A 17679-nucleotide genomic window follows, 5' to 3' on the forward strand; every position below is an offset into this window, starting at 1 on the left:
TCTCACAAACCCGTTCTGTACCTTTCCCTGCCCTAGGCTACTTAAACATTATTGGGCTTAATGGGAATCAGAATACTGAGTAGCTAAACATTGAGCAGTAGCTCTATTACTTGTCAGCAGTCTTACCTTGGAAGGTGTCACAGACTGGCCTTTTCTTTTTTTTTTTTTTTAACATTTTTTATTGATTTATAATCATTTTACAGTGTTGTGTCAAATTCCAGTGTTCACAATTTTTCAGTCATTCATGGACATATACACACTCATTGTCACATTTTTTTCTCTGTGATTTATCATAATATTTTGTGTATATTTCCCTGTGCTATACAGTGTAATCTTGTTTATCTATTCTACAATTTTGAAATCCCAGTCTATCCCTTCCCACCCTCTACCCCCCTGGTAACCACAAGTCTGTATTCTCTGTCCATGAGTCTTTAGATTCCACATATGAGCGATCTCATATGGTATTTTTCTTTCTCTTTCTGGCTTACTTCACTTAGAATGACATTCTCTAGGAGCATCCATGTTGCTGCAAATGGCGTTATGTTGTCGGTTTTTATGGCTGAGTAGTATTCCATTGTATAAATATACCACATCTTCTTTATCCAGTCACCTATTGATGGACATTTAGGCTGTTTCCATGTTTTGGCTATTGTAAATAGTGCTGCTATGAACATTGGGGTGCAGGTGTCATCCTGAAGTAGATTTCCTTCTGGATACAAGCCCAGGAGTGGGATTCCTGGGTCATATGGTAAGTCTATTCCTAGTCTTTTGAGGAATCTCCACACTGTTTTCCATAGTGGCTGCACCAAACTGCATTCCCACCAGCAGTGTAGGATGGTTCCCCTTTCTCCACAGCCTCTCCAGCATTTGTCATTTTTGGATTTTTGAATGATGCAGACTGGCCATTTCTTCATCATTGTAGTGGGAAAAAAACACCTGCATGATAAGGTCATTGAGGATTAAATGAAGTAACACATACTAACATCTCTTGGTAGAGGCCTGGTGAGTATTTGGTGCCCATTAATCTTCTGCTATCCTGTGGGGTAAATATGATTATCTCCACTTTTGTACATGGGGGGAAAACAAGCCTTAGAGAATGTCGCTTGTTGTAGGCTGGTGCTTCTCAAACTTTTATATGCATGCAAATTAACGGGGGGACCATTTTAAAATGCAGATTCTGCATTTCTAACAAGCTCACCACCTTGAGTAGTTAGGGCCCTAGGCTACTTACCTAGGAAGTGGTGGAGCTGGGCCTGAAACCCAGGTTTGCTCTATTCCAAAGCTGCCTCCCATCCTATAGAACCTTCCTAACTCTCATTGGTGGAACAAAGGTTTTGTTGAGGGACCTGCAAGTTGGTTATTTAATAATTTCTTAGATTAATAAGAATCTGAAGTTGCATTTTATTTATTAGCTCAACATTTACTTAGAACATTTTATGTGCTATATCTACCCTTTTTAAAGAAGTGTAGGGCTAGATAAAAGGGGAATATTAACTTCATGTTGTCTACTGGACTGTTATTTGGGGTGTCATCACCTTACATGTAGATGTCCCATATTGCTCTTACCCCACCCCCAGTCTGCTCCTCTCCTGCCTTCCCTTTCATTTTTGTTAGAACAGTGTCATCTCCCAGGTTGGAAACAACAGATATTCTTGCCCCTCATGTATAATTAGTCATGAAGTTCGTTCAGTTCTTAGAAATCTCGTTGAAATGTGGCTTCCTCTCTAGCCCTCTGCTCCCCATCAGCTCTTACCTGTTCTTGCTCATCAGTTCCCTACTGGCCTTCCTCCCACCACTGTTTCCTAACTGCTGTGTAGTCTCACTGGAGCTAATCTTCCTAAATCAGGACAAGCCTGAGCACACTACACCCCTCCCCAAAAGCTCTGGTCTGTATAGACAGAAGATACAGACTTTAACTAGACTGCTTGGGTTTCATCCCTAGCTCTCCAGTTTACTGGCTCTGAGAGCCTGAGTGGGTTACTTAGCCTGTCTTTGTAATAATAACTTGTCTCCTTGGGCTGTTGTGAGGGTTATGAGTTAGTGCAAAAGGCTTAGAATGGTGCTCGGTGCATTGTAAGTGCTGAAAGGGCTGGCTGCTGTGAATATTTGTGATGAAAAGCGAAGTAGCAATTGTTTTTAATTGGGAAGGGTCTATACCAGCATAGAAGCTGGGCTGAATGCTATCTTTGGAACAAATTATAAGTTGTTAATACCCTCATTAGCAATTGCTAACATCAGTATATTAAAGACCTTAAGCATATTAATGGTGAAAAGTAATTGCGTACTTAACTTTTTTCAAAATTGAGGAACTGTAATTTCAGCTTTGTAGGTTAGTAACTAAGGTTGATTAGACTAACAGATGTACCTTGTGAAATCTGAGGTTACTGTTTTGGAGTATTAATGATAATAGCAAATACTGAGCCTTTCCTTAATCCTGTAACATATTTGCTGTTACTCCCTTTTTTACATTGAGGACAACCAAGGCCCAGAGAGGTTAAGTGATGCCCAAGACCCATGTGGCATCTTGAGGTTCCTACTAATGAGCCCACTCTTTAACCACTAGAATTCCAGACTTATGGTGAAATCTCTATTCTTGGAAAAGAGCCCTCTTCCTTTGGGGAGGCAGAGCTCTGAAACTCGGTGACTTGGTGAAACTGAGTGGCAGAGAGTTGGTTGATAGCACTTCTCTGCCATCCTGTCAGTCTCCAACATGTGCCTCTTCAGTCCTGGATTTTTCTTTCTAATGCTGGTTAGATACTTTCTGTTTCTTTTAAAGTGATATTAGTGGTTCCTTTTTTAACAAAAGTTCATTATTTCAGGCAGAGTGCAGTCAGGTCCTGTTCCCTGTCTGGCTTCCTTCTGTCAGCTGGAATAATCGTGAGTCACCTTCCTTTGCCGTCCAGCCAGCGTATGCTCAGGGAATGCGTACTACCTGATCAAGCCTAAGCGTGAGGAAGGTAAATTCGCAAGGGACAACATGCAGATACAAGTATTCATCTAGATGTGTTTGAACATGTTGAGACAGTTCTGTCAGTCGAGGGACAAATAGTGATAGATACTTTGGTTTCTTATTTGCATAGTTTTTTGAGGCAGTGATTATTTCCTTGGGGGAAAGAAACCGAAAAGAAAAAACTTAATCATATGATACCATATGGCCCAGCAGTGAATAATATTTACTTGGTCATTAAATTACTACAAGATCTCTCATTTGTCTTAAAAAGTCTATGGCTTTTGGTAAATTGGAGATTAACATATTTCTTTAAATGTTGAATACCTTGTTAAAGGATTCAAATCTATAATTCTTTTGAGAGAATTCATTATTTTGTACGCTGTAACAGCAAAAGTAGTTTGGTCCAAGGAGCTATTTAAAATGTCAGGTCCAGCCAAGAAATAAGAAATTAACCTCACAACCTATTTGGGGCATAAATTTAGAGTTACAAGTGCCTTGGGTATTTAGAGAGGTAGGTAAGATACTGCTCCTGTCTTTTGAGTGGTGACATGTCATACTAAACTTTTCCTGGTTTTCAGCTTTTTCTGCCCAGACTCTGGAGTTAACCTGTCCCGTGAGTTAAGTGAAATTTAATTGGCTAGCCTTGTCTTTGGGATAGTTAATGAAAGGTGCTTCATATCCTAGTGCGTTTTTGTTCATGAATCTTGGAGGGCCACCTTCAGATTCAGGTGTTGTGTTAGAGAGGCAAGAAGGAAGTTCAGTAGAGTTGAATTGGTGAGAAAGAGCACTGAGCAATTTGAAGTGCATATGGCAATTGGGGTAGTGTTTAAAGATTAACTTTGTTTCACTTGAAAAGCTTTAATATCAACGTTGGTGAGAGTATGAGGAAAACAAGTTGGCTTATATGACAGTGGCTAGAAAGTAACTGTACGCAGCCCTTTTTAAGGACATTTAGGTACTATCAAACTTAGGTATATATCCCTTTGACTCAAAAGTTCCAATTATTGAAATTGCAAGCAGAAACTTGAAAAAGTACAGCAAGAGACATGTACTGAAATGTTCATTGTAACATTGTAATAGCAAAACACTGACAACAACCTACCTGTTCACTAATGGGTGCAGGCATTTTTTTTTTAAGGAAGCTGAGATATATGTACTAATAAAGATGTACTCCATATAACATGATGAAAAGTGTTTACAGGACAGTTTACACCTGTGTGTCTGAGTGTACATAATGATATGAATATATATATAAACATTAATATATAAAATATGTAAACAATAGTAATATCTGGGCAGTGGGATTAAAGGGTTAGGGGAATGGGAGGTTGCTCTAAGCTGTACTCACATTTTAAAAGACAAAAAGACTAAAACTCAGTATTTCACCAGATGAGCTTGCTTACTTATATTGAAAGGCATTCTCAGAACTGCACTCTGCCCTGTGGTGGTGGCACCAGCACGCTGTTTGTCTCACTTAGTGGCACCTGAGCCTATCAGTCCTACTTGTCCCCATGGTACAAACGTGGGAGAGGGAAACCTAATAGTTTTGTCACCTTTTCAATGCCAAATTTTCTTGCTATATATACACCACTGTTGTGTATGTCTGGGTTTGTTTTCTCTTTGTTTTGCTGAATAGCTGGGTTTTTCCCCCCAACACTGCTTAATTATTCAGGAAAGACTCCTTGTGAGAAACTTGATTTTTTGGTTTCCTACTAATAGCTCATAACAATACAGCCTTTATTCCCTTACTGTTTGTGCATATTTAAATCTCAAACTTCTGTTTACTTTAAATTATTGGGCTTGTTTCCATATCACTTATCACTTTCGTATCTCTGAACTGTCCCTGACAACCCATTTCTTACTATGTGTTAGTCATTTTTGTGGGTCTCCAGCTAGCAGTCTTACTAGCATGGCAAGAAAGCTTCCTTTCTCAGCTCTATCACCTGTTACTTGTATGATGCTTAAAATATCTCCAGCCACCCTTGTGGTTGTATCACATTACACACCTAGTTTTAAGTCTACTTTCACCTCACATCTCTTGACTTTCCAGGGTTTTCTTTTTTTATTGAAGTACAGTCAGTTACAATGTGTCAATTTCTCGTGGTCAGCACAGTGTCCCAGTCATGCATGCACATACATATATTCATTTTCATATTTTTTTAATTAAAGGTTATTACAAGATATTGAATATAGTTCCCTGTGCTATACAAAAGAAATGAAAAAAATTTTTTTGATCTATTTTTATATATAGTGGCTAACATTTGTAGATCTCAAACTCCCGAATTTATCCCCTTCCACCCCCTTTTCCTGGTAACCATAAGATTGTTTACTAAGTATGCAAGTCTCTTTCTGTTTTGTAGATGAGTTCCTAGTGTCTTTTTTTTTTATTCCACATACGAGTGATATCATACGAAATTTTTTTCTCTTTCTGGCTTCTTCACTTAGAATGACATTCTCCAGATCCATCCATGTTGCTGCAAATGGCATTATTTTATTCTTTTTTATGGCAGAGTAGTATTCCATTCTGTAAATATACCACAACTTCTTTATCCAGTGATCTGTCAGTGGACATTTAGGTTGCTTCCATGTCTTGGCTGTTGAATATAGTGCTGCTATGAACATTGAGATGCATGTATCTTTTCGCATTGGAGTTCCCTCCAGATATATACCCAGAAGTGGGATTGCTGGATCATATGGTAAGTCTATTTTTAGTTTTTTGAGGAATCTCCGTATTGTTTTCCATAATGGCTGCCCCAAACTACATTCCCACCAGCAGTGTAGGAGGGTTCCCTTTTCTCCACACCCTCTCAGCATTTATCGTTCGTGACTTTTCTGGGTTTTCTGCTTATTCAGTCATATTGGTGTTTTCTTATGATAGGGTGTTTTCTTTAAAAGCAACTTTTTCTGTTTTAAAATTTCATTTCTTTTGCTTATTTTCACTATGGACTTTTTTTTTAAAGCAGTATTCCAGTTTCTGTTGAAATTTTTTATCCCAGTTTTTTCATCGTAATTATTCATAAAGATAATAAAGACAGCTTATAATAGCTACTTGAACATATCTAATGGGATATTTGCCTACTAACTATGCTTTCATATAGCTTTTAAGGAGAATTTCAATTAAGAAGACACTGCTGTTTTCCATATCACTTAGATTACTTTTTAATCCTTTTTTTAAATTGAAGTATAGTCGGTTTACAGTGTTGCATTAATTTCTTGTGTGTAGCATTTAATGCTTTTTTAAAAACACTTGTTTTTCCAAGCCTTTATTAAACTTCCAACAGATAATTGCTGCTACCTCTCAAGTCCTCCAAATGAGTAATAGAAACTGGACTCAATTGAATAAAGGCATATTCCTTTGTCTTGGAACACAGAGTTCTCTATGTGGTGGACTGCAGCTTAATTTGGTGTTCTATCCAGTGTATTCATCTGTAGTTCTGCTTTTTTTCAGTATAAAATCTTAACAATGATCTTGAACCTGTTTCTTATTTTTTGTACATGTATTACTTTAAAGACCCTGCGTATGTGCTACTCACTTCCCCCTTATCATTTTTATGAAATAGAGATTTAAGTTATTAATATTTGACACCTGCAATTTCTAGTGACTGTGGAATATTAAAGAGAACAGGAGGCATTGGTCATTCATGTTTTGGAGAAGTGAGGGAGTGAGGAGGCACTGTGACCAGAGCTCTAGAACAGTGGTTTATAAGGACAAACTAGTTGTTATCTCTCCCTCTTTCTTCTGGGTTTAAAGAGCTTGCTTTAAGAAATTCTCTTGGAGGTTATTGAAGTCATAACATTACAGTGGGGAATCCTTGGTCTCTACAGACACATACTCATGATTAGCCAGTACAGGAAAAGAGGAAGAAGAGCTATGGCCTGTGTTGTGGACCTGGGTCTTTCCATAGTTAGCTCCAAGACTTCAAGGTGCATTGACTGTTCTTTTTTGTTTTTTTTAAAGTGGATGACCATATATCCAAGATCTCCTCCTTCTCATTTCTGTGACCCATTGTTTTCCACTTTTCCATAATCTTCATCTGCTGAATGGGTACAACTGCTTGGTGTTAAGTTTTACACATCACTCTGCAGTTGTAATGTACTGTATATCACTTGGAGAGTGCCAAAGAAAGTATTTCCTTTGAAGTGTCACTGTTTACAGTGAGTGATTCACATATGCCTTAATTGGAGTGTCTGTGGGTAAGGATTATTGAACACTTGATTAACTTAATTCTGTTTTCATTGAGTGGCATTATAGCCTGCATACCAGGTGTTAGGGTAAGAACTGGTCTACTGTGTTTAAATTGAGTAAAGGAAGTAAAGTTCTCAAGGATTTTCCAAGAAGAGAACAACACTGGAAACGTGAATACAAATACACTGCATAGGTATTCCATAATGATACTGAGAAGTAAGTGATACTTAACTGAGAAGTTGCTTCATGATGCCCTGTACTGTGAATGGCTTAGTGAAGAAGCATACAGCCCAAAAAGGGGAGGTAGAATGTGTTTTAAATAGATGTTTCCATTGGGATTTTGCAGACAGCCCCTCAACTGTTTTCATGTTTCTGTATCATCTCTGGGGAAATTATATGTTGCCTGTGACTACGAAGTTTTCAGGTGCTGTTGTCATCCATAAGGTTGTGATTCGTTTGTTTTTCTCCTCCAGCCTACTGTGATTAGGTAGTCTGCCTTTGGAATGACAGGGTTCTTCCTGTTTGCCTCCCTGGCATGTGGACATAGTTTCATCTACCGCCACACGGAGGACAGGAAAACCAGAAGCTGTAATTGAGTACTGGTATCTTGTAATGTGTCCTACCTTCTAAAATTTTTCCCCAAAACAGTTTTTAAACAATTTTTCTGGGTCATTTATTTCGATTTTCATTGTGGGCTTGATGTCTCTGGTGTGTCTTGTGTCTTGAGAATCTTGCTAGTTTTAATTTTTTCTGTGTAGTTCAAAGTTGTATTGCAAGTTTACAGATTTAAACTGGATGTTTGATTAGCTGGTAATTCTTTGGCAGTGACTGTCCCTTTTCCACAGAAGTATAGTGTAGTTAAACGTATACAGTCTTCTGATTAAAAAAAAAAGAAATGATAGACATTAGAAAATAAAAAAATAATCTTATTAAAATTTTCAAGTGTACTCAAAATTAAAGATTAGTTTAATGACTCCCCATTACTCAAATTAAAGTTTTGCAATTATCAGTATTTTCTCACACGTCTGTTTTTCTTTCATCTTTCTGAAGTATCTTAGGGCAAATCCCAGACGTTGTTGTTTAACACCTACACATATCAATAGCCCCTCTTAAAAATATGGACATTTTCTTAAATAACCATCATGCCATTATCACACTTAAGAAATAAGCACTTCTTTTGGAAGATGCTTTATTTTTAACATGCCGTGGGTTTTGCCTTGGAATCAAGCTATAACAAGCCAAATTGTGAAAACTAAGCTTTTCATTAATATTTCATGTGTTATTTACAAGTAATATACTGTATAATTAACTAATACATTGTTAATTTATATATATGGATTTGTACATTTTCAGTTAAAAATAAACAAGGCGTTGTTCCCATAAAATAGCAAAGCAGCAAAGTTTGTGTATTAAAAAACGGTTTCTATTTTATCAGTAGCCTCCTAAATATTTGGTGCTTAACTGGAATTTGAACTTCTTAAAAAGTGTAAGTCTTATTTCTATTTTGACTGTATTTTCTTGATCTCAAGATGGTGTCATTTTTTAAAATTTATTTTTTATTGAAATGTTGATTTACAGTTTCAGTTACATAGCAAAGCAATTCAGTTATACATATACATTCATATATATACATATATTTTCAGATTCTTTTCCATTATATCTTATTACAAGAAATTGAATATAGTTCCCTGTGCTGTACAGTAGGTCCTTGTTGTTTATGTATTTTATATATAGTAGTGTGTCTCTGTTAACCCAAGCTCCTAATTTATTCCTCCTCCCCTCTTTCCTCTTTGGTAACCATAGTTTGTTTTCTGTGTCCATGAGTCTATTTCTGGTTTGTAAATAAAAATTTGTATAGATTACACATATAAGTGATATCATATGGTATTTCTTTCTCTGATTTACTTCACTTAATATGATAATCTCTAGGTCTGTCCACGTTGCTGCAAATGACATTATTTCATTATTTTTCTGTATTTCCCTTTGGTTCTCTCTCTCACTTCTGCAGCTGGGTCTGACTTTGTAAACCTGTTGTATACAACATTTTGTTGGGGTTGGAGTGGGGCTTAGATTTTCTGTATATTTTTCTGATACACTTCCTTTTTCTAAAACCTATTTGAAAAAAATGTTTTCCGTAACTTATGACTCTTAATTTTTCTTTTGAGTGTTTTACTTTGTTATTTGGGAATCTGGTAGCAGAATAATGTATCTAGGGAAAAGCTAAGTTATGATTTTCCCATTTAAAAAAATAACATTTTCTTAGATCTTGCCAGTGTTTACTTTGATTTCTGACATGGAAGCTTTAAATGAAAGCATGACTTAAGAACAACAACAAAAAAAAATTCCTTTCCAAAGGCAAGTGTGATTTATAGTCTGCTGGGTGGTAGTGAACATGCATGCTGTTTAAATTTTTGGACATTCTTATGTAAAATTAAATACATGTATGCTACTTTTTATCCCTTAGATAATGAGTATTTAAGTATTCAGTATGGTACAGTAAGTTGTCAGTTTTTTTTTGTTTTGCTTTTGGACAATACGTATTTATTTTGAAAAAGCTTTTTTCTTTCTGCTACTGCACTTCCTTTCTTCTTCCTTTTCTGCTGTTTTTAAAGTCACCTCTCCTTGAAGGGTGGAAAGGAGCTGGGGGCATTTGCCAAGAAGCCCCCAGGCCTGGCAGCCCCAGCTCTGCCTGTCTGGAGGTGGATACATTGGATTGAACTGTGAAAAAACTGTTTTTAAATAAGTGATACCTCCTTCACTTCACAGTTGTTGGGCTTAGTTGCAACCCACAAACAGCTAAAAAATTAGGTATTTTACTTATTGGAGAATGTCTTGTTTAGAATTATTTAACCTTATTTTTTAAATAAAATTTCATCAACTTTGGTTACCTGATTTTTATAGTCTACCATAGATACATTTTAAGGAATAGTGCCCAGTAACAGCTCTGAACCTGTCTAAAGAAGGAAGAGAAACTAGGAAAAGGACTTACCAACCCCTTCAGTCTAGCAGTATGGGGAATATCTGTTTCAGAAATTAAGTATATACCTTGTAGTTCCTAAGGGCATCATTGCATTCTGTAGTACCAAATAACAGCTGTTATTCCTGATGATGACTTAACATCAGGAGAGCAGTTTTTTTGTTTGCTGCTTCTTGTTGTTTTCAGTATTCTGCTTAAGAATGTAGAAGGAAACTTAATTTTTTAGATAATGTTAGAGTAGTGTTACGTAAGTAAATTTTACTCACGTGGAAATTTAGTCAGAATTTTGTATATTTATTTTACATTAAAAAAACTGAATTCTTGTTTTGTCTGTTGCTGGGCCAGGAACCTGTTGTGGATAGGTCATTTCATCTTCAACATTTCTGTGAGTGAGGTAGTAGCCCCTCCCCAAAGCACACCCCTGACTCCCCCCTGCTTTTTATCCTAGAGGTTAGGAAACAGTCTCAGAGTTACGTGATATACAAGATGACTCCTTTTAAATCACGAGGTTTCCAAGCTGCTTATAGCATACTGCCCCTTGGTTTGTCCATTTATACTTCAGATTTAGTGTGTTTGAAACTGAACTTAGCATCTTCCATTAAAAAAAAAGTATTCATTCTGTCCTGTGTTCCACTTTGCCATTAATAGTGTCACATCACTTCTCTGACAAGGCTGAGTCTATACTTAGATCTCAGACTGGCAGCTTCAGGTTAGGCCTGTCTTGCAGCTTCATTCATATATTCATTTTATACATACTGATTGGGTGCCTGCTGTGTGCCAAGTGCTCATCTAGGCTCTAGGAATGTGGCAGTAAACAAAATAGACAATCCCCACCATTACGGAGCTTGCATTATAGTAGTAGGAGACAGATAAACTAAATGGGGTAAAATATGTAGTATATTAGTTGGTAGGAATGTAGCAGTATTGGTTGTACGTAGGGTGGTCCCAGAAGGCTTCAGTGAGAGAGGCATTGGAGCATATCTGTTTTGTTTACATTTAGAAATTAGGAGATTGACATAGAAATCTCCTTTTTTGGTTTCTCATGAAACATTCTAGCAACGTTGGAGCTTTCTGCTGGCTGTGCTAGTGGCTAGTTAGTTGCAAAGCCTGTGAAAGTGTCTGCTTAATCCCTCGCCTCATTCCCATGGCTACTACCTTAGTTGAGGCCTTGAATGTGTCTTTTCTTTTCTGCTTTAATTCTGCTTAACACACCTTCAGCCCATCATACACACCACAGCTTGGTTATCTTTGTAAAGCCCAGCTATGTGCACTATGCATAGAAATATACCAGCTCTCTCTCAGTTCACCAAATAAAATCCATGCTTTGGGGCCCTTTGTAATCTGGTCTTGGTCTACTTTCTAATACTCCCCATGGTCCACTCCTCAAAATAAAAATGCACACTGCTCCCCAGTCTCTGGACCTATCCTGTGCTTTTCTGTCTTTGCTTTTAAATGCCTTCTCCCCACCTCTACATAATCACATGCTATTCTTTGGCCTGTGTAAATCCTTAACCTTCCCATAGCAAACCATCATTCTCTACCTGCAGCCTCTTCCTACTCTAGAAGTGCTTTATGCAAATTCTTTTTTTTGTATTTACTCCTTAACGTACAGATCTCTTGTTCTTTTGCTAAATTTAAAGCTTCTTGAAGGTAGGCTCTGTTTCAGAGTAGTTTTTGTTTGCCCTATGGTGCTTGTGTGGGAAGTTTGTACAATATTTAGTAAACCAACTTTAAATAGAAATGAAACCTGTGGTCTTGCATGGATTTAATTGATGCTAACACTGTATTCTCCATGGCTCAGCTTAATAGATTCCTATTAAGTCACATGAGAAGTATAAATACTTTTGGGGGGGATACAGGCAATAAAATTGCTGAGCTTAGGAGGTAATACATAAGTATGTATTTTTTTTGATTGCTCTTGACATTGTTGCCTCCCAGATTGAGATAAATGAATAAAAATGTGCCCTCATCTTTTATATATGTGTATTTCCCTCTTATTGCCTTTCATCTTTTTTCCTATGCTTATTTTCTCAGTAGCTTTTATTTCTGTTATTTTTATTGTTTCTCCTTTGAGTAAAAGTCTCCCCTCCTCCTAATATGAAGAGCACACATTAAAAAAAAACTATTTAAAAAGAATTTAAACTTTCATCTTAACCAGGAGCCTTTGCTTCTCTGCCATTTTGTTTCTTATAATTTAAACAAAGGCACATCTGTAATTATTGTTTGCCCGGAGGCTATTTATTATGGATATGCAAAAGCCATGCTCATCTTCCTTCATTGTGGTTGGATTTTCCTAGCCATCATTTTGAATCCATTCAAATTTGATTCTTCTGGAATTTGATTTGCTGTCTTGGCAGAGTATTCTCTTTAATCTCTCTTTGTTTTCTTAACAAACTTGCTATTTGTTTTCTTCCTCAAACTAAGTATTGGACCTCAGGAAGATGTTGAATCATTTCATAAGCTCTAAAGAGAGCTATAATAGCTAAATTCTTCTAAATTGTTATGATTGTTAAATGCTAAAATTCTGATAGCTGACTACATTAATTTTTCAGAACTTTTACTATGGAAAATTTCAAACTAGAAAGAACAATATACTGAACCCCCACATACCCATCACTCAGCTTCAGTAATTATTGACTCAAGGTCAGTTTTCTTCTCCTGTACCCCTCCTAACTATCCACACGGGGTTATTTTAAAGCAAATCCTAGATATGTATTTTAATTAGTGAATATTTTGATTTTTATCTCTAAAAGAGGATGCTTTACAAACATAACCCCAAAGTATTATTTTTATAATTTTTGCACATTAATGGATTAATAGACTTACTGTATTTTTTAAACATTTTTATTGCGTTATATTCATTTTACAATGTTGTGTCAAATTCCAGTGTAGAGCACAATTTTTCAGTTATACATGAACATAACCTATATTCATTGTCACATTTTTTTTCACTGTGAGCTACCACAAGATCTTGTATATATTTCCCTGTGCTATACAGTATAATCTTGTTTATCTATTCTACATATGCCTATCAATATCTACAAATTTTGAACTCTCAGTCTGTCCCTTCTCACTTCCCCCACCTTGGCAACCACAAGTTTGTATTCTATGTCTATGAGTCTGTTGCTGTTATGTATTTATTTATTTTTATTTTTTTAGATTCCACATATGAGTGATCTCATATGGTATTTTTCTTTCTCTTTCTCGCTTACTTTACTTAGAATGATTCTCCGGAAACATCCATGTTGCTGCAAACAGCATTATGTTGTCGATTTTTATGGCTGAATAGTATTCCATTGTATAAATATACCACATCTTCTTCATCCAGTCATCTGTTGATGGACATTTAGGCTGTTTCCATGTCTTGGCTATTGTAAATAGTGCTGCTATGAACACTGGGGTGCAGGTGTCTTTTTGAAGTAGCATTCTTTCTGGATATATGCCCAGGAGTGGGATTACTGGGTCATATGGTAATAGACTTACTGTATTTTTTTATCAAGAAAACTAGGTAGTGAATGCTGCTCAGTTTCTTCAGCTTTGTAATGTGACTAACCTCAACGAGAGTTGAAAGCAGACTGGTCTGAACATGTAGAGAGAAAGCCACACAAATTGCTTCTACCTTCTGCACAGATGCCCATTCTTTACCCTAGTCCCTTACTGCCATGGACACAGCTCAGAGAAGTCACTCTCTTTTATAAATGCGTTATCAGTAAACTGTCTGAATCCTAGGTCCTTGACCTGTTAACAGGCTTAGCCCTTGGCTTCCTTTCTGGAAAATTCCAGAACTATATAAAAATCATTTCTAAAATCCCGATAGACACGTTTTGCCAAGAGTGTCAGTTATCTCCTGACAGTTTGGCATTAACCTTTAAATATTAGGTTGTGTAATCATAAAGCCATTCAGGGAAAATAAGGTGGTGGGTGGCTGGCATTTTAAAAGTGACATGAACTTGGGTTCCTGGGAATGTTAATCATTATTCTACTCAAAATGCTGATATTCCTTAATAGTGAAATGCTAAGTAAGTAAAAACAAGTATTTTATGAATAACTTAGAGGTGAGTAAAATGTGACTTTTATCGGTTTACTTAGCATATTTTTATCTGAACAATATCTAAAGGATATTTTATATTTCCAAGCTTTGAAAGAAAGTAATGAAGGAACCTTCTTGTGAGTTCCCGCCAGTCTACTAGCCTGACCAGCACATCTCAGAAATAGATCATTATTTTTGTCACTGTATCCTGCCTTCTCATTTGCCTTCCTTGCCCTTGACTTTGCAGCAGAGAGGAGAAAGAAACTCATAGCCTCTACCATAAATACACATGGTAACAGCAGTCAAGTAATTTTATATTTTTTGTGGGCAAGTCATTCATTCGTGATGATGGAATGGCTTATTTTTAATGCACTGTTTTTCTTTCAACTAAACTTAAATTCCTTTTTTCCATCTGATTTAGTGTCTGGACCATTCCAGGGCATAAATATAGCACAGCTTCTTCATTTTACCAACTTGGTAGAAGTTTTAAAGGTTTCATTCAGTTTACTTCTAGCTTTTCGTATGAAATGGCCTATAAGAATTCTTTAATTCACAGTATAATGTGTAATTAATGACAGACCCAGTGTATCTGCATGTAGGTTGTACCAGGCGTCATGGGAAAGAGGAGGTTTGGAACATTAATTTCTAATCTCATTTTAACATGACTGTTTCGAAAGGAGACTCTTCTTTGGAAAGTAGGTAAAATAGCATGGACTAAATCCCAAACATCACAAGATGGAAGCAACGTAGATTTATTGCACCCACATAAAGGTTAGAAAAGATATCTTCAGTTTTCTGGAAGGGACATTCATGTGCATAACTTATAATTTTAAGTGATTAATTAAGAGTAATTGCTGTAGATGAGTGTCATTCATAGCAAATTAGTCTGTTTGATGGGGAATCCTACTTCTACAGATTTTTGTATTGCAAAATTAGTTTATGACTTCCTGTGTTAAACTCATTCAATCCTCTCCCTTTCTCAATTATTTATTTTCCTTGCAAATTTATTTAGTTTTGTTTAATGTCTGGGATATCTTTATCTGTAGTAATACAGTATATTCATTTCACTACTTCTGGATACCCCAAGGTGAGTAGAAACATAAGTCAGAGGAACAGCTGGGTGGGGAGAAGACCTTAGAAAACGTTAATAAATGCTAGTAGCAGCCTATTGTATAATGGCTTATAATTCATTTAACCAGTTTCCTATTGATAAATATTTAGATTATATCCATTTTTATTTAAAATGTTTATTTAATTTTTATATTAAAAAGCATAAACATATTTCTACATACCAGGTACACAGTCTTATTTTTAGTAAACTTTTTAAAAATAGTAACATATATACAAAAAAATGCACAAATCATTTTTGTAGCTCAGTGATAAATAGAACAGTAAATAGCACCCTAGAAACCCCCCTCAAACCCTATTCCAATTCACAGGTGGTAATTACTATCCTAATTTCTATCACCATAGATTTATTCACTTAGCCTGTTTGAAATGTGTGTAAATGGAATCATGTTGTGTGTGCTCTTTGGTATCTGGTTTCTTTCACTGACTAAAATATCTGTGAGACCTATCCATGTACATGTAGCAATTCATTTTTTATTGCTGTGTAATATTCTGTTGGGTGACCTTACTATGATTTATCCTTTTTATTGTTGATGAACCTTTGGGTTGTAAATTAATTTTTGAATATTACGAATAGCGCTGTTTGTGCTGTTCTTAAACATGTGTTTTGGTGAACATAGCCATCCGTATCTCCCGGGAGTAGTGCTGATGGGCACAGAACATACATGTGTGCAGCTTTACCACACCAGTAGTTTCCAAAGTGGTTGAAACCAAATCACAGTCCCACCAGCAGTGTCTGTTTTTTGTTTGTCTGTTTTTTTAAATAACTTCAAGAAGTGAAATTTGAGTAAAAGAGCAAATTCATTTTGAGTTTTTGAATACAGTGCTTAATTTGTCCTAAGGAATACTAATTTACACTCCACTGAATACTGAGTTTTATCTATCTCTTTCATCTTTATCAATTAATAGTGGAAAACATCTCAGTTTTAAACTACTTTAATGAATTTATAGCTTAATTTTGCTCATTTCAGTTTTCTTAATTTCAGTGTTCTGACCTTTTCTTCCTAGTTTGTCCTTTTTTCTAACTTCTTTTTTTCCTATTTTTTTTTAACAATATAGAAATTTTAAATGTCTGTCTGTGTGCTTACATCTGCTAATGTGTCCCTCTGTGGTTTCTGGCTTTGGTGTCATTCACGAGAAAGCCTTCTTATCTACTTGTTTTCTTTGAGAACTTAATTGTATTTAATTTTGCTTATTGTAACTATGTTTAGCTTCTTTTTCTTTCACTAATACAGAGGAAGTTTTTTGGTTGTTTTTGTTTTAAAATAATTTAAACTTGTACCTTTAATTTATTACATTAGTGTTAGCTTTGGAATATTTTGCAGGGGGACGTCAGAGGGTGACTGGTCAGGAAGAATTTAGTACACCAGAGCATACATGCATGCGTCACTTGGCCATAAGAAATAAAGCCAGTTTTCCAAGGTGGATACTATTTGAATCCTTTCAATGAACATGTTATTAAAGTAGTTAGTTTTCATTTAGAAAAGAATGAGCTCAAATAGACTAAATGATCTTAACACTCTGGTGGATACTGCTCATGGCTCTTGAGCAAGAACTTTGCCAAAAATACACGTGGCCTCTGTCTGCTCTGTGGCCTACAGGACAGAGGATTGGAGAGCCAAATACTTAATTTTGAGCCTTTTTAAAAAAAATACTTTATTTAAGAGATCATTTAAATTTTTCTTTGGCTTTTTTCTCTTTTGTATAATAGTACATATAATTTAATTTACACTACTGTGGGGGAAAAATGAGACCAGTCTATTGTATTTGGTTGTTGTTTTTATTAAATGTTACAGTGGGATTTGAAAGCTCCCCAAAGCCCCCACCACCTAAAATTTCTATCAGTGGAGTCATTATTGGGTTAGACTACAAAGGAAAGACATAAAACAGATGGTAAGCCAGCAGCTTTCTCTTCTAGATGTGGTTTGGTTTGGTTTGGTTTCTATAATTGAATGTTAGTACTTTAAAGGGTTGGGTCTCAGGACAGGTATGTTTTTGAGGAAGAGAGAACAGAAGTGTTACTGCTCTATGATTACAGCCCCAGAGCACGTAAGAATCTAGACATCAGTCTAGGAGGGTAGAGGTTTGGGAGGGAGGAAAAGAGTAGTTGAAAATAAATACTATAAACAATATTTTAAAAAAATTTTTTTTTTTTTTTTGCTGAACTTTTGCATTTGGCAGTACTACTTAGAGTAAGGTTGTATCACTAGTTATTTTGTATTTCTAAGCCAGGGAGAAAACTATGGGAACTTCCTTAACAAATCTATAATTTTAGGAGCCCAGCATTTCATTGATTTCCTGAGTGCTTAAATTTGACTAAAGGGAATGTGGATTTACTTTAAGGGATCATTGGGGTTAGGTTGACGGGGAGAGTACAGAGGGGGAAAAAACTAAAATTAAGTGCCTAT

At 36.0% G+C, this 17679-nt stretch overlaps 1 protein-coding gene across 2 annotated transcripts in view; it reads left to right on the forward strand.

Annotated features, from left to right (window-relative positions):
- The window catches only part of UBE2H (ubiquitin conjugating enzyme E2 H), a 90984-nt gene that overhangs the window by 35379 nt on the left and 37926 nt on the right, over window positions 1-17679 (forward strand). The window lies entirely within an intron of this gene.

Source organism: Vicugna pacos, chromosome 7, assembly GCF_048564905.1.
Source record: "Vicugna pacos chromosome 7, VicPac4, whole genome shotgun sequence".
Lineage (NCBI taxonomy): Eukaryota > Metazoa > Chordata > Mammalia > Artiodactyla > Camelidae > Vicugna > Vicugna pacos.